At 33.1% G+C, this 12,225-nt stretch overlaps 1 non-coding gene across 1 annotated transcript; it reads right to left on the reverse strand.

Annotated features, from left to right (window-relative positions):
- Positions 1-3,127: 3,127 nt before the first annotated feature.
- LOC123618888 (U6atac minor spliceosomal RNA) lies at positions 3,128-3,253 on the reverse strand. The gene has a single exon (XR_006727391.1). It is a non-coding gene; the product is annotated as a U6atac minor spliceosomal RNA (small nuclear RNA).
- Between the last annotated feature and the right edge of the window lie 8,972 nt (positions 3,254-12,225).

Here is a 12,225-nt window from a genome sequence, read left to right on the forward strand (position 1 = left end):
ATCTTCTCTTAAACTATAGGTGGAAGGCTCCATTGCTTGTACAAGATTGTATCACCCAGTGCTGATAGAGAAACTTCTAATTGTAGGGTCTGTCTCTACATAGGATGTGCAAGGAAGCATGCTATATCCTTAGTCTATACTAAATATTGTATATATAATATAATATAATATAATCAGATATATACATATGTATATACTAATTAGAAATTTGTACTGAATCTAGTAGAATAGAACTGTTTATTTTTTAAAACTTTAAGAAACCTGACTGTAAGCAAGACTGAGACTACTACTATTGACTTTTTCATCAGCTAACTCTTGGGCTAGTTAATAATTCTTCTAGAAGCAAGCTCCTTTCTGATGTTAATAATTTCTTGGGAGTACTGAAAAAGAATTTTTAAAAAGCAAGTGTTTCAGAAAAGAATATTAAGTGAAAGAGTGATTACAAACTATGGAAACAATAAGGAAGATTGCATCACAGCCATGCACCAGAGCACAGGACTGATCTCTTTGCCAAACTAATGCTCTGTACATCTTGTACAATTACAGTTCTTTAATATAAATAGGATCATTTTTGGAATATGCCAAGAAGGATGCTAATCTATGCATTTGCCTATAATGGTCTATTTGCTGTTAAAAGACAAATGCAAAATTACTTATCTTCACTTTTCATGCATCATTACACACACAAATAGAAGCACTCTATCTGATTTTAATTAGTGATTCAGATAAGAAACAAATAAAGCTTAAAGAATCTTTTGGATTTTCTGTTCTGAATTGCCATTTATGGTGCAGACTCCAGCAGTCACTCATGACTTCTCTTGATGTGTTTTATCACAGTTTTTGAAGAATGTAGAATGTACCTGCTCTAATTAAAGATTTTACACTCAGATTTTTTCCTCCTAGCGAATACTTAAAATTTCAAATAGCCACAAAATGTAAATTTTTGTTAGCTCTATTTCCTTTGAAAGAAATCAGTGAGGAAAAAAGGATACCTAAATGAATATTACATAGCAAATAAGAAATACGTAATTTGGAAAGTACACTAATGACATTGCTTGTGTAATTGACATAAAGGCAAAGCGTATAGCACAGTATAGTTTTTGACTCGCTCCCACCTGATTCAAACTCCAGGTCTGTCACGTTCTAGATGTGTGATCTCATGCAATTTATTTAGCCTCTGCTTCTTTCTCTTTATCTCTAACATGGGGATGATAATATCTATCTTTTAGCATTGTAATGAGAATTGAATGGAAACATGTATATGAGCTGCTTAATCATTATCACTAATGTCAAATATGGTTTCCCTTCAATTGAACATTCTTTTTTTTTTTTCTATTGAAGTACAGTCAGTTATAATGTGTCAATTTCTGGTATACAGCATAATGTCCCAGTCATGCATATATATACATATATTTTCATATTCCTTTTCACTAAAGGTTATTACAAGATATTGAATATAGTTCCCTGTGCTATACAGAAGAAAATTTTTAAAAGTCTATTTCTATAGATAGTGGCTAACATTTGTAAATCTCAAACTCTCAAATTTATCCCTTCCCACCCCCTTTCCCTCAGTAACTATAAGTTTGTTTACTATGTCTGCAAGTCTGTTTCTGTTTTGTAGATGAGTTCATTGTGTCCTTTTTTTCTTTTTTCTTTTTAGATCCCACACATGAGTGATATCATATGATATTTTTCTTTTACTTTCTGGCTTACTTCACTTAGAATGATGATCTCTAGGTCCATCCATGTTGCCGCAAATGACATTATTTTATTCTTTTTACGGCTAAGTAGTATTCCATTGTATAAATATACTACAGCTTCTTTATCCAGTCATCTGTTGATGAACATTTAGGTTGGTTCCATGTCTTGGCTATTGTATATAGTGCTGCTATGAACATTGGGATGCACGTATCTTTTTGATTGGAGTTCCCTCCAGATATATACCCAGAAGTGGGATTGCTGGATCACATGGTAGGTCTATTTTTAGTTTTTTGAGGAATTTCCATACTGTTTTCCGTAGTGGCTGCACCAAACTACATTCCCACCAGCAGTGTAAGAGGGTTCTCTTTTCTCTACACCCTCTCCAGCATTTATTATTTGTTGACTTTTTTTCTTTGCTTCTTTTTATTTTTTTAAATTTTTTATTGAGTTATAGTCATTTTACAGTGTTGTGTCAAATCCCAGTTTAAAGTACAATTTTTTCAGTTACACATGAACATACATATATTCATTGTCACATTTTTTTTTCACTGTGAGCTACCACAAGATCTTGTATATATTTCCCTGTGCTATACAGTATAATCTTGTTTATCTATTCTACATTTTGAAATCCCAGTCTGTCACTTCCCACCCTCTGTCCCACTGGCAACCACAAGTTTGTATTCTATGTCTATGAGTCTATTTCTATTTTGTATTTATTTATTTTAGATTCCACATATGAGTGATTTCTTATGGTATTTTTCTTTCTCTTTCTGGCTTACTTCACTTAGAATGACATTTTCCAGGAACATCCATGTTGCTGCAAATGGTGTTATGTTGTTGTTTTTTGTGGCTGAATAGTATTCCATTGTATAAATATACCACAGCTTCTTTATCCAGTCATCTGTTGATGGACATTTAGGCCGTTTCCATGTCTTGGCTATTGTAAATATTGCTGCTATGAACACTGGGGTGCAGGTGTCATTTTGAAGTAGGGTTCCTTCTGGATATATGCCCTGGAGCAGGATGACTGGGTCACATGGTAAGTCTATTCCTAGTCTTTTGAAGAATCTCCATACTGTTTTCCACAGTGGCTGCACCAAACTGCATTCCCACCAGCAGTGTAGGAGGGTTGCCTTTTCTCCACAGCCTCTCCAGCATTTGTCATTTGTGGACTTTTGAATGATGGCCATTCTGACTGGTGTGAGGTGATACCTCATTGTAGTTTTGATTTGCATTTCTCTGATAATTAGTGATATTGAGCATTTTTTCATGTGCCTATTGGCCATCTGTATGTCTTCATTGGAGAATTGCTTGTTAAGTCTTCTGCCCATTTTTGGATTGGGTTGTTTGGTTTTTTGTTATTAAGTTGTATCAGCTGTTTATATATTCTGGAAATTATGCCTTTTTCAGTCACATCATTTGCAAATAAAAACAATGGTTAGATGCCAAGAAGTAGGTGGCAATGCCTTAACCATATGCATGTTGTCAGGCCTGAGGGCCTCTTCCATCCTTGTCAAGGGGAGTGCTAACCTTCTCGCCTTTCATATAATATCAATTCAACATTCTATTAGAAGTTATAGCCAGAGCAATTAGAGAAGTGAATGACATAAAAGTTATCCAAATTGGAAAAGAAGATGAAAAATGATTTCTGTTCACAGATGAAATGATCTTTTATGTAGAAGTCCTAAATATACCACAAAAAAGTTAGAGCAATTAAATTCAGAAAAGTTGTAGGACATAAAATCAACATGTAGAAATCAGTTGCATTTTTATACATTAACAATGAGCAATCCAACAAGGAAATTAAGAAAACAGTTTCATAAAAATAGCATTAAAAAGAATAAAGTACTTAGAAATAAATTTAACCAGGGTGGAAAAGACTTATACACTGCAAACTATAAAACATTCCTGTAATATATTAAAGAAAACCTAAAAATAAATTAAAAAAAGACATCCCATATCCATGGATTGGAAGACTTAATATTGTTTAGATAGTGATACACCCAAAGCCATCTACAGAGTCAATGTAATTCCTATCAAAATCTCAGTGATGTTTTTTGCATAGATAGAAAAATATATGCTTAATAATTAAGTTCATATGTAATTTCAAGGGACCCCAAATAGCCAAAACAGTCTTGAAAAGATAAACAAAGTTGGTGGACTCACACTTCTTGATTTCAGAACTTGCTACAAAGCTGCAATAGAAAACAGTGTGGTACCAGCATGAGAAACAGATACATAGAGAAATGGAATTAAATAGAGTCCAGAAATAAACTATTGTATATATGGTCATTTGATTTTTGATAAGGGTGTCAACACCATTAACAGAGAAAGGATAATTTTTCACCAAAGGTGCTGGGAAAACTAGATACCTACATGCAAAAGAATGAAATTATACTGTTACCTTAGACTATATACAAAGATAAACTCCAAATAGATTAAAAATCTCAATGTAAGAACTAAAACCCTAACAGTTTTAGGGAAAAAAAAAAAAACACCTAGAAGAAGATATTAATGACACATGATTTGTCAGTAATTTGAATATGACACCAAAGTATAAGTAACAAAAAGAAAAGTAGATTAACTGGACTTCATTAAAATTTAAAAATTTTGTCCATTAAAGGACACTATCAAGAGAGTGAAAAGGCACCCCTCTGAATGAGAAAATAATTTGTAAAGCATATATCTGATAAGGTATTAATATTCAGAATATATAACTCAGCAATCACTGAAATATAAACAATTCAATTTAAAAAATTCATAAGGACTTGAGCAGACATTTCTCCAAGGAATGTATACAAATGACCAGTGAGCACATGCAAATATCTCAACATCATTAGCCACTAGGTAAATTTTAAAAAATCACAGTGATCTGCCACTTTACACCTATTAGGATGGCTAATATAAAAAACAGGAAAATAAATATGGGTGAAGATGTTGAAGAAATTGGAAATCTTGTGCATTCTTGGTGGGATATAAAATGGCTAGCCACTGTGCAGAACAGTTTAGTCCTCATAAAGCTAAATACAGAATTACTACATGATACAACAGTTCCACTCCTCATTAGATACCTAAAAGCTTTATCCAAACAGATACTTCAATCATATGTTCATAGCAGCAGTATTCACAATAGCCCAAAGGTTGAAGACAACCTAAACATCTACAACAGACAGATGGGTAAACAAAATGTACATGCATACGTTAGAATGCAAAGCTTAAAAGGAATGAAATTCTGATACATGCTACAACTTGGATGACCCTTGAGAATATTCTGCTAAGTGAAATGGGGCCAGACACAAAAGGACAAATATTGTATGATTCCATGTATATGGGATACCTAGAATAGGCAAATTCTTAGAGACAGAAAGTAAAACAGATGTTACCAGGGGCTGCAGGGTGGGAGAATGGAGTCATTGTTTAATGGGTACAGAGATCCTGTCTGGGATAATGAAAAAGTTATAGAGATAGATGGTGGTGATAGTTGCATGACACTGTGAATGTACTTAATGCCACTGAATTGTACCCTTTAACTTGGTTAAAATGGTAAGTTTTATTTTATGTGTATTTTACTACAATAAAATGTCTTTTAAGGCAGAGGATGCAAAAAGATATTCCATATATACACCAATCAGTAGAAAGCTAGAGTGGATATATTCTATCAAAAAAATTATGTCAGATAAGTAAAATTACCAGAGGTAGAGAGGGAAATTGCAGTAAACCCTTGAACGACAGGGGAATAGGGACACCAATCCCCACCCAGTCAAAAATCCACTGTAACTTTACAGTTGGCCCTCCATATCTGTGGCCCCATATCCAGATTTAACCAACTGTGAATTGTGGAATATGCAGTTATTGGGAAAAATGCATATAAATTGATCCATGCAGTTCAAATCCCTGTTGTTCAAGAGTCAACCATACTAATAATCAAAAGTTCAAGTCAGCAAAAAGACACAACAATCCAAATCCAGTGTTTGCATATAATACATACCAATAGAATTTCAAACTAGAAGAAACAAAAAGTGATAGTACTGAAAGGAAAAATGAACAAATCCACAGTTATAGCTGGGAGATTCAAAAGCCTTTTCTCAGTAATCCATAGAAGGTCACCAGGATATAGAATAAGAATCAGGTAACACCAGTAACAAACTAACAAATGTGGCATTTTGAAAATACCCCCACCCAACAGTGGAATACATGTTATTTTCAAATCCTATGGATTATTCACCAAAATACAGAAAAATAGACAAACTATATCTTAAAACAAAGCTACCATATTATAAACCAAACATTAACCAAATCATACAAATTATGTTCTCTGACCATAATGGAATTCAAAAAGAGCTCAAAACAGAAAGATATCAAGAAAATTCTTCAAATATCTAAAAATTAAACAACATATCTAAATAATACATCAATTAAAAAGGAAGTAACAAGGGAAATTAGAAAATATTTGGAACTGAATGAAAATTAAAGTCCAAATAAATGGAAGTTTGTAGGATGTAACTATGGCAGAGCTTAGAGGTAAATTTATACCCTTGAATGCTTATATTAGAAGAGAAGAAGGATCTCAATTGACTAATCTATTTTTTCACCTTAAAAACTGAAAAATACAAAATAACCTAGAGTAAGTAGAAGAAGGAAATAATAAAGACTGAATCTAATCAATAAAATTGAAAACAGAAAAAAACAGAAAATCAGTGACCCAGTTATGAATCTTTGAAAATATCAAGAGAGAAAATCAATGAAACCCAGAAGTTTCACTTTGAAAAACATCAATAATAATAATAAAGTAACAAATTATTGATAACTTCTGTCAAGACATACAAGTAGACCATAGACAAGTATTTCTCTTAAATACAGACACAAAATATCTTCAATAATATACTATCAGACCTAATCTAATAACATACAGAAAAAATAGCACAACATAACTGAATGATGTTTATTCCAGGAGTGAAAGGTGCATTCAGTATTTGAAAGTCAGTTAATGTAATCCACCATATTAACATAATGAAAAATACACATAATCATATCAATTGATCCAGAAAAAGAACTTTGCAAAATTCAACATCAATTCATTCCTCATAAACACTAATCAAACTAGGAATATAAAGGTACTTCCTTAACCTGATAGACAACAGCTACAAAAACCTACCACAGATATTAGCTAATCGTAAGAAACTGAATGTGTTCACTCCAATATCATAAATAAAGCCAACCATCTACCCTCCCCACTACAAGTCAACGTTATACTAAAAGTCATAGTCAGTGCAATAAAGCAGACAAAAGAAATAAAAGGCATATAGATCAGAAATAAAGAAATGTAACTGACCCTATTCACAGATTACACGATTGTCTAAGTGAAAATGCTCATGGAATCTACCAATATGTTTCTAGAACTAATAAACGTTTTAGAAGGTAGCAGGGCATAAGGTCAGCACACAAATACCAATCTTATTTCTCTGAACTAGCAATGAACAACAAGAAACTAAAATTTTGAAAAATAATATAATTTATAATAGCACCAAAACCTGAAAATTTTAGGTATAAATCTAACAAAACATGAACAGGCTCTCTATGCATAATACCACAAATCACTAATGAAACAATTCAAGGATGACCTAAGTATATTAGAAGGCATACTGCCTTGGATTCAAACACTCAAAATAGTTAAGATGATTTTACAATTTTCTTCGTCAATTATACCTCAATAAACCTGAAAAAATAGTTAAGATGTCAATTTTCCCGAGACTAACTTACAGATTGAAGAAAAGTCTCAACAGGAATTTTTGTAGATATATACTAGACACGTTGATTCTAAAATTTACAGGGAAAGGTAAAAAAATTTTTTGAAAAAGAAAAAGTTAAATGAATCACATTACCCAATTTGAACATTTACAAAAAGCTTAATAATCATGGCAGTGTGGTCCTGGTGAGTGAGCAGATACAGATATCAACAGAGCAGACAGATGTTTCATTGAACATAGAATCCATAAATAGATCCTCATAAATATGACCAACTGATATTTTATTGTGGTAAAATACGCATAAAACTAATCATGTTTACACTTTTAAAGTGTACAATTTAGAAGAATTCAGTTCATTTGCCAATTGATTTTTGACAAAGGTGCAAATGCAGTTTCTGTAGAAAACAGACCATCTTTTTGACAAATGGTGTTGGGATAATTTAACATGCAAAAATAAATTTTGACTCAAACCTCATCCCTTGTACAAAAAGATCAAAATTAACCATACAAATAAATTCAAAACATAAAACTATAATACAATTTTTAACATAGGAGGAAATCTTCATTACTGGAATTTAGGCTAAAAGTGCACAGACACGATTTCAAAAGAACAATCCATCAAAGAAAAGAAGATTGTCAAGTTGAACTTCATCACAATTAACACTTTTCTAGTGAATACACTTCTGTGAATACACAATAAAATACTGCTGAGAGAATAAAAAGACAAGCTGCAGACTGGGAAAAATATTTGCAAATCACATATCCAACAAAACATGTGTATCCAGAATATATAAAGAATATATAAAGAACTCTCAAATCTCAACAGAAAGAAAACAATCCAACTAACAAATGGGTAGAAGGCTTGAAAAGATGCTTTATCCAAGAGAATATACCAATGGAAAACAAAAACATCAAAAGTAGCACATGCTAACTAGAAACATAGATGAAAAAGGAATTCTGGGAAATGTAGTTCAGCACAGTCAAGTCGGCACATTACTAAGCCATCACAACTGCTAAGTAGTATTCTATAATCTGGATATACCACAATTTGCTCTTCCACTAGCCCATTGACAGATATTAGGGGCCTTTTCAATTTTAAACAAATAAAATGGCCTCAAATTTTTTTGTACAAGTGTTTTGGTTGAGCTATGTTTTAATTGCTCTTGGGCAAATATCTAGGTATGGGATTCCTGGCTCCCATGAGTGTATATTTAACTTCACAAGAAACTGCCAAATTGTTTTGGGAAGTAGCTATACCATTTTGCATCTCCAGTAACATTTGTTCAACATTCTTGCCAACCCTTGGCATTGTCAGTCTCTTTGATTACAGCCATTCTAGTGAATGTCTAGTGATATTTCATTGTCTCCTTAATTCACATTTCCCTAATAGTGAATAATGTTGGGAATCTTTTTATGTACTTATTTGCCAGCAATTTTTTTTTCAGAAGGTCTGTTCAGATATTTTGCCCATTTGTTTTGGATTGCTGTCTTCTCAGTTGTAAGACTATCTTTTAAGAACATGTTTAAAAAATAAAATTACTTTATAATAGTTTTGGATTTACAGAAAAGTTGCAAAGAAAATACTGAGAGTTCCCATATATCCCTCACCTAGCTTCTGCCATTAGTTAACATCTTACTTTTAGAACTGACATATTAACTAAAGTATGTACTTTATTCCTTTTTCCTTAGTTTTTCTTAACGTCCTTTTTCTGTTTCAAGTCTTTTTTCTGTTTCAAGTCCATTTGAGGTTTCCACATTACATTTCGTGATCATGTGTCTCTTAGGTTCTTCTTGACTGTGACAATTTCTCAGAATTTCCTTGTTTTTGATAACCTTGATAGCTTTGAGGAGTACTGGTTAGGTATTTTGCAGAATGTCCCTCAATTGAGATTTGTCTGATTTTTGTATCATGATCACACTTGGGCTATGGATTCATCTGAAAAAGTCTTTATCCCCTCCTTCCTGAATGTTATTTCCCTAGACATAAAATGTGCCATTGGTAATTCTTTCTTTTTCAGTACTTTAAAAATGTTGTGGCACTTCCTCCTGGTCTCCATTTAAATTGGCGTTCCCCTATAAATCATGTTGGCTTTTTTCAGGTTGGTTTTCTTTGTCTTTAGCTCTCTGAAATTTAATGATGGTGTTATCTTGGTATGGATTCTTTGAGTTTATCCTGTTTGAAATTAGTTTGACTTCTTGACTCTGAAGATTTATGTCTTTAGCCAAATTTGGTAAGTTTTCAGCCATTATTTCTTTGAATAATTTTTCAGTTCAACTTTCTCTCTTCTCCTTCTAGATTCAATGAAATGAACATTAAATCTTTTGTTATTGTTTCAAAGGTCCCTGAGACTCTGTTCATTTTTAGAAAATACATTTTCTCTCTGTTGTTCAAATTGGGTAAATTCTGTTGTTCTATGCTTAAGTTCACTGATTGTATCCTCTGTCACCCCCATTCCACAATTTATCAAGATTTATAATTTCAGTAATTATATTGATTCTTTTTTATAGTTTCTATTACTTTGCTGAGATTTTCTTTTTTCAAATTTATTTCAAAAGAATGTGTAAGTGCTTATTAAAACATTTTAACAATGGCTAGCCAGCTTTGAAACTTAGTCAGATAATTCCAACAATTAAATCATCTCCTGGGTCTTGGCATGTGATTTTTTTTTTAACTGTCTTCTGGATATTTTGGATGATATGTTAAGCAACTATGGATTCTTTTTTTTACCTTCTTTTATTAGTAGGCAGTCTTCATGTTGAGGTTTTACATCAGCTCCCTATGTGGCTCACCACAACACCTGGCAGGGATGTTAGCGTGCTGTCCACTTTTGTTGGACTGGGGAGTGGGTAAAGGTTGATTCCACTTGGCCCTCCTGAAATTACTGTGGGTGGGAGTGAACTTTTCCCATTGGTATTTGATTGGAACAGGTTAGGAGCTGCCAATAAGGTTGCTCTTGTTGGGACACCATTTTGCTGGCCCTTAGGCTAGAGGGAAGGCTTTACTGAAGCCTTTTTTTTTTTTTTTTTCAACTGTGCCTGTTGGCATTCAGAGCTGAAGGCTTCTTGCTGTCCAGAGAGCTATGGAAGCCAGTGAGGAAACCGGGGAACCTATCACTGTTGTTCCCGAAGTTCCTGACGCCTCAGCTGTCTACTTCCTGTTTTCACCTTTTGGTCTGTCTTTGCTTGCTGTGTTATCCTGTCCAGGGCTTCTCAGTTGCCCCAACTGATATTTGATACAGTAATCACACCAATTCAATGGAGCAACTCAATACAAAGTCAACCATTTTCAGTGAATGGTTTTGAATATGGTTCTTAATTACTGAATATACATATGAAAAAAAGTACACCTCAACTCCTATGTCTCACCATATACAGAAAGACTGGGGAAATATTATAGACCTGAAAATAAAAGCTATTGCTGTATTCCTTCTGGAAGAAAACATGAGCATATCTTCATGACCCGGGGCTAGGTAAACATTTCTTAGGCAGACACAGAACACAACTGTAAAAGAAAAACTGTTATTGTATGTTTAATCAGAATTTAAATTTCTACTCATAAAAATACAACTTTAAGAAAATAAACAAGCAAATATATACATAACATAGATCTGAAGATTTATACGCAGAATATACTAAGAACCCCTCTACAACTCAGGAATAAATAACAACTCAGTTTTATAAACATACAAAGGACTTGAATAGACACATCACAAAAGATGATACATGAATGCCCAATGAGCACATTCAAGCATTCTTAGCACTGTTAGTTTTCAGGACATCAGATATCAAAACCATAATAATATGCCACTTAAAATCACTAGAATGTCTAAAATTTAAAAAGGCTGTAGGTACCAGACTTTGGGGAGATTGTATAACAGCTGAAACTCCTATGTATTTTTAGTGGGAGAATAAAGTAATAAAGAAAATGGGAAAAGAGTTTGAAAGTTCTTATAAAGTTAAACATACTCCTACTCTATGATCCAATAATTTCAGCCGTAGGCATTTACCCAAGAGAAATAAAAACCTGTCCACATAGATACTTGTACAAGAATGTTCCAGCAGCTTTATTCACAGTAGTAATAAAACTGGAAACCATATAAATATGTATCAATAGTAAAGATAATCAAATTCTCATTTAATCACGCAATGGACTACTGCTTAACAACAATTAAAAGATACACACAACAACATGCAAGAATGTCATAAACATTATTGCAAAGGAAACAAGCCAAATCTAAAGACTGTATACTGTGTGATTCCATTTATATGAGACCCTAGAACAGGCAAAACAAATTGGAAAAGTAGTTGCTTTTGATGAGGGAAATCGGATGAGAAGTGCATGAAAGAATCTTCTGAGAGAAGGAGAATGTTTTATATTTTGACATGGGGGTGAGAGTTACCCTGACGTGTGCCTTCTTCAAAACCCCTAGATTTTTACACTTAAGATAGTCGCATTTCACCATATGTAAATTTTATTTCCAAAGGAAAACAAAACTAGAATTAAATTTTAAAACATTTAATTTTCAAATGCTAGGAAAATGGGTTTGAAGTTCCTGTTTAAACTCCTTGAGATAAGCTGAGGTCAAAAGGACAATGTGCTACTAAGCTTTCGATGAGAAAAATGTCTGTTAATCTCATTCCATCAAAAATGGTCTGGGAAGAAAATTGTGACTATTTTTAAAAGGATGTATGCTAAGAGAGACGAGCGTTTGCCTCTGAGATTTGTGTGGATGATCCTTCTATCCTGAACTAGATCACTTTATCTACTTGGCAATTT

Source organism: Camelus bactrianus, chromosome 6 (genome assembly GCF_048773025.1).
Source record: "Camelus bactrianus isolate YW-2024 breed Bactrian camel chromosome 6, ASM4877302v1, whole genome shotgun sequence".
NCBI lineage: Eukaryota > Metazoa > Chordata > Mammalia > Artiodactyla > Camelidae > Camelus > Camelus bactrianus.